Below are 13,642 nucleotides of genomic sequence, written 5' to 3'. Positions count from 1 at the left end.
CGATGGCTCTGCCCGCCGCCTGGGCCAGCTCGTACAGCTCAGTTTCCTCAGCGCTCAGCACCTTTTACCGCTGCAGTGAGAGCTTCTGCCCGCCAGCTCCAGCCCCGGGGGCGCAGCGGGCCTCCGCCCAGGACCTGAGCTCTGCGACCCCGCGCCCCCAAGCCCCAAGCACCAGCGGAAAGGTGCGCCCCGCCGCGCCGCGCTCCCACCACGCCCCCTAGCGGCTGCGCCTGTTCCCTTTCCCTGCAGCGCTTGTGCCCGGCCTCCTAGACGGCCGTGGCCCACAGAGGGGGCCCGCTCGTTGGTGATCAGGGCCTCCCTGATAGAGGCCCTGGTCGAGCATTGGTCATATTTGCTTAGGTGGCAGCACCCAGCCCAGTGCCAGGCATACATTGAGCGCTAAATGCCTGTTGCAAGAAAGCGTGCAATTGTTTTATCCGCGCCGGTGCCCCACTAGGGGGCGCTCCAAGGCGGCCCTAATCAACTGACCCTGCTTACGCGCACGTGCACTCCTTGCTAGAGAGAAGGTACATGAGCTCAACGGTAGGGGGAGCGGAGGCTGCCACTACGCAGGCGCATTCAGCGGCGGACTACCCCCTCCCCCGCACTCCTCCCTCGCCACCTCCCCTCCGCCACCCGGCGGCCTTCGCGTTGGGCACGCGCCTTTTGACGTAGCGTCCTGAAGAGGCAGAGGCGCTTTTCCCGCGTGACGCCCACGCAGCTTCATGACGACATTTCGGCACTGGATGGCCGAATAGCGGCTTCCAGCTCAGAGGCGGGTAATGCTATGGGTCCCACAGGTGTGTGGCAGGGGGCGCGCGTGGGTCGGCTTTCCCGAGTCCCTGCCGAGGCCGTCTCCATTCCTCCGCGAGTCCAGGGACTTGGACAGCCCCGGCCACTCCGCCCCGACCGGGCGGGCTTGGGAGGCAAGGGCCCCAGTTGAGTCCTCGTGCCGCCCTCCTGGGCCATGCCTTTGTGCCACCTTCCTGCGCGGCTCTTGTTGAAGGTTAACGTTGGTTGAAGGAACCGAGGGAAGGAGAGCTTCGTGTGGAAGTTGAGCCTTGGGCTCAACAGGTGCTGTGGGAAGAAGAGTCGAGTGTGGGTCCCAGCTCTACTCTTCCCGCTGTATGCTCGACGTCTCCAAGCCTCGGTCTTCTCATCTGTGATGGGAAGGTCCCGATTCCCAATAGACAGGACAGCTGGGCTGCTGCTGCTGCTCGGGGGAGGTCTTGGCAGTGACAGGATTTACTTGGAATGATTGGCATTGCCCGAAGGCTATTGCTCTCGGAAGGAAACCCCAAAATGGCTTCTGAAGCAGCTCCTGAAGAAAGTGGGTGTTGAAGAGGCGAGATGAAGTGGACGCTGGGTGCCTGGCACACAGAGGGGTGTGATGCGGGAGTGTGGCCATGGCAGGGTCAGAGAGCGTGTGTAGGAGACGCTGACCTTTCTTGGAAACTCCTGGGTTTGAATTTCCTCTTGGAAATTCCTCTGGGCCTCAGTCTTTGTTTTCTTCCTTATTTTTTTTTTTGAGATGGATTTTCACTCCTGTTGCCCAGGCTGGAATGCAATGGTGCCATCTCGGCTCACTGCAACCTCCGCCTCCTGGTTCAAGCGATTCTCCTGCCTCAGCCTCCCGAGTAGCTGGGATTACAGGCATGTGCCATCACGCCCGGCTAATTTTGTATTTTTAGTAGAGATGGGGTTTCTCCATGTTGGTCAGGCCCTCGAACTCCAGCCTCTGGTAATCTGCCTGCCTCAGCCTCCCAAAGTGCTGGGATTACAGGTGTGAGCCACTGTGCCCAGCCTAGGGTCTCAGTCTTTCGATCGCTGCCTATGAGAGCTTCCTGTGAGCAGAGATGCTCTCACTTCAGAGAAAGCTCTGGACTTAAACAGTCCCTGACTTTGTGCTGCTCTGATCATTTTGAAGTAGTGTACAGTATTTTCTTGACCAAGTGCATCCACACTGAAATGTTTTAAGTTTTCCTTAACACTGAACTTGATAGGCAGGCTAAGAATAGAAAAAACCGGCCAGGTGCGGTGGCTCACACCTGTAATCCCAGCACTTTGGGAGGCCGAGTTGGGTGGATCACGAGGTTAAGAGATCGAGCCCATCCTGACTAACATAGTGAAACCCCCTCTCTACTAAAATGCAAAAAAATGAGCTGAGTGTAGTGGCACATACTTGTAGTCCCAGCTACTCGGGAGGCTGAGGCAAGAGAATTGCTTGAAGCCGGGAAGAGGAGGTTGCAGTGAGCCAAGATCACCACTGCACTCCAGCCTGGCATCTGGTAAAAGAGCAAGACTTTGTCTAAAAAAAAAGAATTGAAAAAACCTGAGAGATGTTCTTGTTGCCAGGTGCCAGAGCTTCCTGTCTCACCCCTCCCAACTCCCTACACGGCCTCTTTACACCCAGCCTCTCTTCCTCCACATAGACTGCCAGGTGCCACCCCGTGCCTTTACTTGTGCAGCAGGCAGAGCTGGGCCAGGAAAGCTGACACTAGCCCACCAGTGGGACTTGGCTGACTTCCTGTCTGCGCAGTCTGAGTCTGAGCATTTTTCATTTCTGACCTGGGTGGGTGGAGAGGTGGGAATCTGGAGAGCTGATCCTAGTTTTCCTATGGTTCATTCAAAAGCTCCCTTGGTGGAGCTCCAATCATTATGTAGAGCACAGATTTACACAGAGTAAATCTGGCTTTACTTTTAAAAGGCTTTCTCTTTCTTCTCACTAAACAACAAAACCCAGTAATATGGAGGGGATTCTGGAGGGGATTTGCCCTCATCTAGGAGAGGGCCTCTAGTGAGGCCCTCTTTGTATTTGAATCTTGGTTCTGCTGTTTACTAGCTGGGTGGGGTAAGTGACTTACTCCCTTTCTGCCTTTCCCTCATCTGTACTGACCTGTACTTTGATACATCTGTATTTGAGGATGGTTTTCCTATTCTTGTTTGACAGACCTAAGTCTTAAACCAGTACCCATTTAGTATCTCACAGTTATGGAGTCTGAAGTCCAGGTAGGCCCAGCTGCACATCACAAGACTGAACTCAAGGTGTTGGCAGCTTTGCTTTTACCTGGAAGCTCTAGGGAAGAAGCTGCTTCAAGGCTAGGTTGCTGGCAGAATCGAGTTCCTTGGAGTTCTAGAACTAAGGTCTCTGTTTCCTTGCTGGCTGTTAGCTGGGGACTACTCTGTAATTTAAGGTCCACTAACTTAGGACTCTAATTGTATCAGCAGAATGCCTTCATAGCAGTACCTAGATGAGTATTTCACTGAACCACCAGGGGACAGGAATCTTGGGTGGCTATCCTTAGAATTCTGCCTACTGCTGAGGATGAAATGAGGAAATATATGGAGAGCCCTTAGAGCAAGACCTGTCATACAGCAAGTGCTATACAAGTATTACTGAGGATTCGCCACTACAAACTTGGCTCTGAAGCTGGCCACTGTGGGCTACATGAGAATGGTCTTTCTATAAAACATGGGAATTGCTGGTCAGGCACAGTAACTCCTGCCTGCAATCCTAGCACTTTGGGAGGTTGAATGGGAGGATTGCTTGAGCCTAGGAATTCAAGACCAGCCTGGCCAACACAGCAAGACCTCATCTCTATATACACACACGTGCACACACACACACACACTTAGTTGGGCATGGTGGCATGTATCTGTAGTCCCAGCTACTAAGGAGGCTGAGGTGGGAGGATTGCGTCAGCCCAGGTTGAGGCTACAGTGAGCCATGATCATGCCATTGCATTGCAGCTGCTTGGGAGGCTGAGGCAGGAAAATCATGTGAGCCCAGGAGTTTGAGGTTGCAGTGAGCTGTGATCATGCCACTGCATTCTAGCCTGGGTAACAGAGCAAGACTCTGTATCTAAAAAAATAAAAACAAAAATAAATAAAACATGGCAATTGGCAGTGTAGTATATGTTCTGAGTTACACAAATGTTTTCCTGGGCATTGTGAAACTGTATAATTTTGTTAGGACGAGGTACAGTGGCTTACACCTGTACTCTCAGCACTTTGGGAGGCTGAGGTGGGAGGATTGCCTGAGGTCAGGAATTCTACACCAGCCTGGGCCACATAGCAAGACCCCATCTCTACAAAAACAGCAAATTAGCTGGGTGTGTTGGTGTATACTTGCAGTCCTAGCTGCTCGGGTGACTGAGGTGGGAGGATTGCTTGAGCCAGGAGTTTGAGGTTGACCTTGTCTCTAAAAAATAAAAAGATTCTGTTGTGTTGTGAATGTTGAGATTTCATCTTTGTTTTTCCACAGTGGATTACTAAGAAGGCCAGTTTTGACTCTCCATTGCAGGCTGCTATGGTGTTTCCTCACCTGCAGCAGCCCAGCTTTCTACTGGTAAATAGCAGCTACCTGCATGAGTGTCAGTGTGGCCATAGTTGTGTAGCTGAGGGACTTGAATGTTGTTTCTGCTGACTTAAAGCTTTCTAGTGGTGTTTTTTTAGGGTCATGTGATGGAAATAACACCAGATTCAGGGTTAGACTTTTTCAGCTCGACTTTGCCTCCTTATTACTGAAAGACCTTATTACTGAAAAACTCAACCTCTGAGCTCTGGTTTACTCATACAAGACAAATTCATTGAAATGTTAATTTCCTTCCTTCCCAAGGGTATGAGGATGAGGAGAAAGTGAGAAGGATGTACTTCAGCATGTTCATGACCAGGCCAGGCCTGGTGGCTCACACCCATAATCCCAGCATTTTGGGAGGCTGAGGCAGGTGGATCACGAGGTCAGGAGATCGAGACCATCCTGACCAACATGGTGAAACCCTGTCTCTACTAAAAATACAAAATTAGCTGGGCATGGTGGCGCATGCCTGTAATCCCAGCTACTTGGGAGGCTGAGGCAAGAGAACTGCTTGAACCCAGGAGGCGGAGGTTGTGGTGAGCTGAGATTGCGCCATTGCACTCCAGCCTGGGCAACAAGAGTGAATGAAACCCCATCTTAGAAAAAATAAAAAATAAAAAAAAAGAATGTTCATGACCGGTACATCCTTATGCAGATATGAAGCTATTATAGTAATCATAACTATCATCAGTGAAAAATGGAGAGGCACTGCTGTGCTGGGGACAGCTAGGCTTGCACTTTAAGGATTAAACATAATGTTGAGAACTGAGTGCAGTGACTTGTACCTGTAGTTCCAGCTACTCAGGCAACTGAGGTAAGAGGGTCGCTTGCACCCAGGAGTTTGAGACCAGTCTGAGCGACATAGTGAGACCCCATAAAATAGTAAAAAAAAAAATTAGCCAGGCATGATGGCACATGCCTATTGTCCAAGCTGCTTGGACAGCTGAGGCAGGAAGATCACTTGAGCCCAGCAGGTTCAGGTTGCAGTGAGCCATGATGGAGCCACTGCACTTCAGCCTGGGCCACAGAGCAATACGCTGTCTAGAACCAAAAACAAAACAAAGCAATTTTTTTCTCTCTCGCTCTTTCATTTTCCCTCAGTCATCCCTGCCTTGGTGTGCCTCTTCCTCTCTCCTAACTGTACTCTGGAAAGCAAGGCCGTAGCTGTAGAGCTGTGTTTGGCCTGGGCCCTGCTCATCTCCCAGATCCCCAAACCTGATACAGTTCATGTTACAGGTAGACAGGCAGTCACAGTATGCCATGAATGCAATTTGGCATTCCTTTTTTTTTTTTTTTTCTTGAGATGGAGTCTCTATCACTCAGGCTGGAGTGTGGTGGCTCAATCTTGGGTCACTGCAATCTCCACCTCCCAAGTTCAAGCCAATGTCCTGCCTCAGCCTCCTGAGTAGCTGGGATTACAGGCACGCACCACCATGCCCCGCTAATTTTTTGTATATATTTTTTAGTAGAGACGGGGTTTCACCATGTTGACCAGGATGGTCTCGATCTCTTGACCTTGTGATCCACCTGCCTCGGCCTCCCAAAGTGCTGGGACTACAGGCTTGAGCCACCGCGCCCGGCCTGGCTTTACTTTTAAAGGTCTTTTCTTTCTTCTCACTAAACAACTTTACCTCATCAAATAACCCGTTTACCACTTAGAGATCTTTTATTTTATACAGAACTCAGTTTTCTCCTATTGCTCCTTTAAGTAAAACCTTTCAGCCAGGCATGGTGACTCCTGCCTATAATCCCAGCACTTTGGGAAGCCGAGGTAGGCTGATCACCTGAGGTTGGGATTTTGAAACCAGCCTGACCAACATGGAGAAATACAAAATTAGCTGGGCATGATGGTGCATGCCTGTAATCCCAGCTCCTCTGGAGGCTGAGGCAGGAGAATTGCTTGAACCTGGGAGGTGGAGGTTGTGGTTAGCCGAGATTGCACCATTGCACTCCAGGCTGGGCAACAAGAGCTAAACTCCATCTCAAAAACAAAAAAAACGAAAAAACCTTCCCTGTTGGTGGCAATCAAAGAGTTGTTGTCTGGGTATGAGGGGAGGGTCTGGAAAGGAGGGATTCTAAAAAGAGACAAGAGAGCACTTTCTAGGGGGCAGAAATACTCTATACTGACTGTGGTGCTGGTTACACAGGTTTAGAGATTTGTTAAAACTTAAACTGTACACTTAGATCTGTGCATTTTATATGTAATTATGCTTGCTTTTTTTTTTTTTAAGTTTAAAAAGCTCTCTGTCCCATCCCAGCCCATAGTAAATCGAACTTGGCCATGAGGGCTGGATCCAGGGTCTGTACTGAGCTATATCTGGAGCCCCAGTCACCCTGGGAGAGGCCTTGGAGGAGCTGTTCTCCCTCCACTTCCCCCATCCCTCTCATGAGATCCCAGGGATCGTGCTGAAAGAGGTGGGGCCGTCAAAGAACTGATTTGCTTTCTTTCATGTCTGGACCCTGGAGAACGTACATCCTGCACAGAAAATGCCATCTCACACTTTGTAGCTCACTGTAGTCATGTCCAGTAGGTTTGCTTTAGGCGGAGCATACCTGCTGCTATGATGAGACACAGAGCATTTTATTGTTTGACTTTTCCTAGTATGCTGAGTTCCCTAGCCAAGGAGTGCTTAGATCAAACCTCAGCATTGGTGCCAATACACTTCAGTTTAAGACACAAAGCTCATGTAACAAACTTGCACACCATGTACTTGTACCCTAGAACTTAAAAGAAAAGTTAAAGAAAAAAATACAGATAAGATTTTTTAAAAAGACAGTTTGTTTCAAAATTCAAATATGAATCAGCCATGTCTATTGCCAATAATACTGTCTATGTGTATGTTTGCCTGTATAAATAATACTCTGATTTTGTTCAAAAAAAGAAGTAAGAAAGCTATTCTGGTGACTCCCTGTCAAACCACCAGGCAGTCCTGCAGCCGCTGAAGGAGCCTGACCTCTCCCTTGGCCTTGGCAGTATGGACCTATGAAGCCAAGGCAAGTCTGTGGAGAGGGCACTGGAAGTGGAGCCTTGTAAGTAAAGGCTGCACCATGCCACGGGCCTCTCTAGCTGTATATGGCCTGCCCTCCTCCCCGACGCAAAGCCAGGCACTCTCAACCACACAAGTATCGAGGGCGAGCAAGCTACATACAAATCTTGAGAATGGCAGGTATTTAACCCTCCTTGCATTTTTTAGAAAAGACCAAGAATACGCCAAAATTCAGTTAACATGTAGATTTTTTAAAAACTACATCTGTAAGAAGCTTTTTGTCCCCACGATATTCAGGGTAATCACCAGTCACAAGCTTTTATTTATTTATTTGCTTTTCTTTATTCTGTCTTTCAGATTTCCTCTATCAAGAGGTCTCCAGCCTGGGGCAGTGGCATGTGCCTGTAGTCTCAGCTCCTCTGGAGGCTGAGGCAGGAAGATCCCTTGAGTCAAAGAGTTCAAGGCCAGCCTGGGCAACACGGTGAGACCCTGTCTCAAAAAAGAAAAAACAAACTTTTCAAATGATATCAATTACCTCATCCCCAAATCAATATATAAATCCATAAAAAGGTGAAATGGGCGGGTGTGGTGGTTCATGCCTATAATCCCAACACTTTGGGAGGCCGAGGCAGGCAGATCACTTGAGGTCAGGAGTTCGAGAGCAGTCTGGCCAACATGGAGAAAACCTGTCTCTACTACAAATACAAAAATTAGCTGGGTGTGGTGGCGTATGCCTATAATCCCAGCTACTCGGGAGGCTCAGGCAGGAAAATTACTTGAACCTGGGAGGTGGAGGTTGCAATGAGCCGAGGTTACGACACTGCACTCCAGCCTGGGTGACAGAGTGAGACTCTGTCTCAAAAAAAAAAAAAAGGTGAAATGAGAGCTGTTAATGTTTTGACAATTTAGGCAAAGTTAACAAAACGAAGTTTATCTTACAAAAAGCACCTCTTCTATTTAATTATTTCTAAGTTGTCTTGATCAAGTTGCATTTCTTTCACCATTCTTATAAATGGTTTAGCTATAAATAAAAAAGTAAAATCAGGCTGGGCAGGGTTGCTCACGCCTGTAATCCCAGCACTTTGGGAGGCTGAGGCAGGTGGATCACCTGAGGTCAGGAGTTTAAGACCACCTAACCAATATGGTGAAACCCTGTCTCTACTAAATAAAAAAGTAGCTGGGCATAGTGGTAGGCACCTGCAGTCTTAGCCACTCAGGAGGCTCAGACAGGAGAATTGCTTGAACCTGAGAGGTGGAGGGTGTAATGAGCTGAGATTGTGGCACTGTACTTCAGCCTGGGCAACAAAGTGAGACTCTTATCTAAAAAAAAAAAAAAAAGTAAAATCAATAATTTAGTCTAATCAACTATATAAAAATTTGGAGTGTTACACTAAGGGATACTTTTTTTTTTTGAGACGGAGTTTTGCTCTTGTTACCCAGGCTGGAGTGCGATGGCGCGATCTCGGCTCACCGCAACCTCCACCTCCTAGGTTCAGGCAATTCTCCTGCCTCAGCCTCCTGAGTAGCTGGGATTACAGGCACGTGTCACCATGCCTAAGGGATACTTTTTAAAAAACTTTACTTTTGGCCAGATGTGGTGGCTCACGCCTAACACCATTGAAGGCCAAGATGGGTGGATCACCTGAGGTTAGGAGTTTGAGACCAGCCTAGCCAACATGGCAAAACCTTGTCTATACTAAACATACAAAAATTAGCCAGGCACAATGGTGCATGCCTGTAATCCTAGCTACTTGGGAGGCTGAGGCAGGAGAATTGGTTGAACCCGGGAGGCAGAGGCTGCAGTGAGCTGAGATGGCACCACTGCACTCTAGCCTGGGTGACAGAGCAAGACTCCATCTAAAAAAAAAAGGGCCTGACCAACATGGAGAAACCCTGTCTCTACCAAAAATACAAAATTAGCCAGGCATGGTGACGCATGCCTGTAATCCCAGCTACTGAAAGGCAGGAGAATTGCTTGAACCTGGGAGGCAGAGGTTGCAGTGAGCTGAGATCTCGCCATTGCACTCCAGCCTGGTCAACAAAAGCAAAACTCAGTCTCAAAAAAAAAGTTATGGGTGTGAATAATACATTTTTATAATAAAAATTTAAATTGAATAATAGTTTAATAAGGTATTTATATTCATTGATTTTTTTTTTTTTGACAGAGTTCTGCTCTGTCACCCTGGCTAGATTTCAATAATATGCTGTCTCGGCTCACTGCAACCTCTGCCTCCCGGGCTCAAGCAGTCCTCCCACCTCAGATTCCCAACTAGCTAGGACCACAGGTGCATGCATTACCATGGTGGGCTAATTTTTGTAATTTTTTTTAAGAGGTAAGTTTTCACCATTGTTGTCCAGGCTCCAGGCTCAGGCAATCAGCCTGCCTCAGCCTCCCAAAGTGCTGGGATTATAGGCGTGAGCCACTGTGCCTGGCCTCAGTTATCTTTTCTGTTACATCCTATGATGTTTTCATAGTCTACAAGACATCAATTTCTTTTTAATAATTGTCAATCTGACTGGGTGCAGCGGCTTACACCTGTAATCTTAGCACTTTGGGAGGCCAAGGTGGGTGGATCACCTGAGGTCAGGGGTTCAAGATCAGCCTAGCCAACATGGCAAAACCCCCTCTCTACTAAAAATACAAAAATTAGGCTGGGTGTGGTGGCTCACACCTGTAATCCCAGCACTTTGGGAGGCCGAGGCAGGCAGATTACGAGGTCAGGAGTTCGAGACCAGTCTGACCAACATAGTGAAACCCTGTTTCTACTAAAAATAGAAAAATTTTTAGAGATTGTGCCACTGCACTCTAGCCTAGGCAATGTCAGAGTAAGACTCCCTCTAAGAAAAACAAAAACAAAAACAACAACAAAATAATGAGCCGGGCATGGTGGCATATGCCTGTAATCCCAGCTACTTGGGAGGCTAAGGCAGGAGAATCGCTGGAACCCAGGAGGCAGAGGTTTCAGTGAGCCAAGATTGTGCCACTGCACTCCAGCCTGGGTGACAGATTGAGACTCCGTCTTAAAATAATAATAATAATAATAATAATTGTCAATCTGGTTATCTAAAGAGGTAACAATGATCTATTAATGCTTTGGGAAAACAAGTTGGGTTGCCTTTGAAGACCAGGCTTCTTAGTTCATTCAAAAATATTTATTTTAATTTACAGCACGTGCCACGCATTAGCTCCCCAGTAACAGTTGTGAACCAATCAGATAAGGCCCTGACCATTTTCAGCATTCTGTCTAGTTCGGGTGGGACTGGGGCTTAATTAAAATAGAGATGTAGAAAAATATGCATCTAAATAACATAAGTATGCAGGTGAGATGAAGCAACTAACAATATGGTAGAGATATCAGAACTAGTATTTTGCAGCCTTGTAACCTCTATTTGACTTTTAAGTTTGAGTAGTATTAATAGTTACAGGTAGTGTAAAACAGCCTTAATTTTTCACTTTCCTTGCTGTTAAAGGTATGTTTATTTAGAGTCTTCTTTCTTTTTTTTTTTTTTTAGATGGAGTCTCACTTTGTTGCCAGGCTGGAGTGCAGTGGCATGATCTTGACTCACTGCGACCTCCACCTCCCTGGTTCAAGTGATTCTCCTGCCTCAGCCTCCTGAGTAGCTGGGACTACAGGTGCATGCCACCACACCCAGCTAATTTTGTATTTTTAGAGACAGGGTTTCACCACGTTGGCCAGGATAGTTTCAATCTTGTGACCTTGTGATCCACCTGCCTCAGCCTCCCAAAGTGTTGGGATTACAGGTGTGAGCCACCGTGCCCGGTTTCATTTAAAGTAGCATTTAACATGGCTAAGTGTGGTGGCTCATACCTGTAATCCCAGGACTTTGGGAAGCTGAGGTGGGCAGATCACTGGAGGTCAGGAGTTTGAGACCAGCCTGGCCAACATGGTGAAACCCAGTCTCTACCAAAAATACAAAATTTAACTGGGCATAGTGGCAGGTGCCTATAGTCCCAGCTACTCAGAAGGTGAGGCAGGAGAATCACTTGAACTCGGGAGGCAGAGGTTGTAGTGAGCCAAGATTGTGCCACTGCACTTCAGCCTGGGTGACAGAGTGAGACTCTGTCTCAACTAAATAAATACATAAAAATAAATAAAAATAAAAGTAGTGTTTAACACAACAACCCTGTGAAAGCCATTCCATTACATATTCACAAGCAAATTAGCTGCACACTCTTTCCTGTATTTTACAATTTAACATGATTTTAGGCCTCAATCTGCTCTTCAAATCACTGATATTTTAAATTTGGTAATGAGTAGAAAGTTAGTTTTGACTTATAGAGTTATTATGTTATTACTTTAAAAACTTGTTAATATTTTAGGACAGTTTGGAGCCTCTATTTTTTTTTAAATATTTAAAATTCCCATTGCTTATTCTAATAGTTTCTACTAAGTGAAAATAGTATATATGCAATTAAACAAATCAGCATATGCTTTCAGGAATTTTCTTTATTTTTAAATTTTGTCATTATTGAGGTTAATTTTTTTACTCACTGTTTGCTTATATATAAACACTTTGTGAAGTGAAATAGTCTTAAGTATGATGTATGATACACCTACATATAAATGAAAATGGCATGCACAATGATACTTTGCCATGGAAACTGTACTGGAAGGTTTATGAAAACACGTGAACTTGAACCTACAATTGTGCTGTTAGTGACTATAAGCAGCAGTGCTAAATTTATTGTATTTGATGAATGAATGTATTTAGTCTAGTCACAGTTACTTTGGTTTAAATGGATGTGTTGGCCGGGCATGGTGGCTCACACCTGTAATCCAAGCACTTTGGAGGCCAAGGCAGGCTGATCACCTGAGGTCGCGAGTTCAAGACCAGCCTGACCAACATGGTGAAACCCCATCTTTTTTTTAAAAAATTAAACTTTTTTTACGCATGTGTCTTTAGCGTATTAGTTTTCACACTGCTATAAAGATCCCAAACTGGGTAATTTATAAAGAAAAGTGATTTAATTGATTCACAGTTCCACAGGGCTGGGGAGGCTTCAGGAAACTTATAGTCATGGTGGAAGGAGAAGAGGCACATCATACATGGTGGCAGACGAGAGAGAGTGAATGAGCTAAGGGAGAAGAGCCCCTTATAAAACCATCAGATCTTGTGAAAACTCACTCACTATCATGAGAAAAGTACAGGGGAAACTGCCCCCATAATCTAATCACCTCCCACTATGTCCTGCCTTCAACACGTGGGGGAGTGTATGGATTACATTTGGAGATGAGATTTGGGTGAGGACACAGAGTCAAACCATATCAGAGTTTTAAAAAATGTATTTGTAATTTGTACTCTTGGCAGGGTATTCTTGGACTGCAGGGGTTATTGTCAATGTGTGATTCATGTTTTTATTTTATAGAATCATCTAATGTGGTGTACCAATTTTTATAAGTGATAGATAATTATATAACTGTATATTTGACAACCTATTAAAATATTTTGCATGAAACTTCTTTTATTAATTGTAACATGCTAACAAACTGATAGTGGTTTAAAAATAACTAATTCAACAACAACAACAAATGAAAAAAGGTTAAAAGTAAACATATTTATGGGAAATCTCTTATCCAAAATTCTTTCAAGATTTTACCTTATTTAGTGACTAGTTCTGTATTTTTGCATGAGGAATAAATATGTCTCTGGAAGGAAAAAAACTATTGCTATTAATAGTTATATGAACCTTCCAGAACCTGATCCAACACCAGACAACTGAGGCTAAAGAAACGCTAGATTGCAGCCCCAGTGGCCAGACATGAAGAAGGAAAACAGGCTGGGTGTGGTGGCTCACACCTGTAATCCTAACCTTTTTTTTTGAGACAGAATCTCACTCTGTCACCCAGACTGGAGTGCAGTGACACCATCTTGGCTCACTACAACTTCTGCCTCCCAGGTTGAAGCAGTTTTCCTGCCTCAGCCTCCTGAGTAGTTGGGACTATAGGCACATGCCACCATGCCTAGCTAATTTTATTTTATTTTATTTTTAGTATAGACGGGGTTTCACCATGTTGGCCAGGCTGGTATTGAACTCCTGACCTCAGGTGATCCACCCTCCTCAGACACCCAAAGTGCTGGGATTACAGCCGTGAGCCACACACCTGTCCTCCACATTTTTGAGACCGAGATGGGTGGATCACTTGAGTCTAGGAGTTCGAGACCAGCTTGGGCAACATAGTGAAACCTTGCCTCTACAAAAACAACAGAAAAATTAGCTGAACATAGTAGTGTGTGTCTGTAGTCCCAGCTAGTCAGGAGACTGAGGTGGGAGGAT

At 46.1% G+C, this 13,642-nt stretch overlaps 1 long non-coding RNA gene across 4 annotated transcripts in view; it reads left to right on the top strand.

Moving 5' to 3' along the window:
• Positions 1–661: 661 nt before the first annotated feature.
• LOC118154701 (uncharacterized) overlaps positions 662–13,642 on the top strand; it is a 35,797-nt gene continuing 22,816 nt past the window's right edge. For 3 of the 4 annotated variants that reach the window (XR_013521597.1, XR_008476617.2, XR_013521603.1), the window contains exons 1-2: positions 662–800; positions 7,702–7,825. This is a non-coding gene — a long non-coding RNA (uncharacterized LOC118154701). The remainder of the gene's footprint in view (positions 801–7,701; positions 7,826–13,642) is intronic. The other variant, XR_013521598.1, reaches the window with a different exon arrangement.

Source organism: Callithrix jacchus, chromosome 1 (assembly GCF_049354715.1).
Source record: "Callithrix jacchus isolate 240 chromosome 1, calJac240_pri, whole genome shotgun sequence".
NCBI lineage: Eukaryota > Metazoa > Chordata > Mammalia > Primates > Cebidae > Callithrix > Callithrix jacchus.
This window is presented reverse-complemented; position numbering and strand designations above follow the sequence as displayed.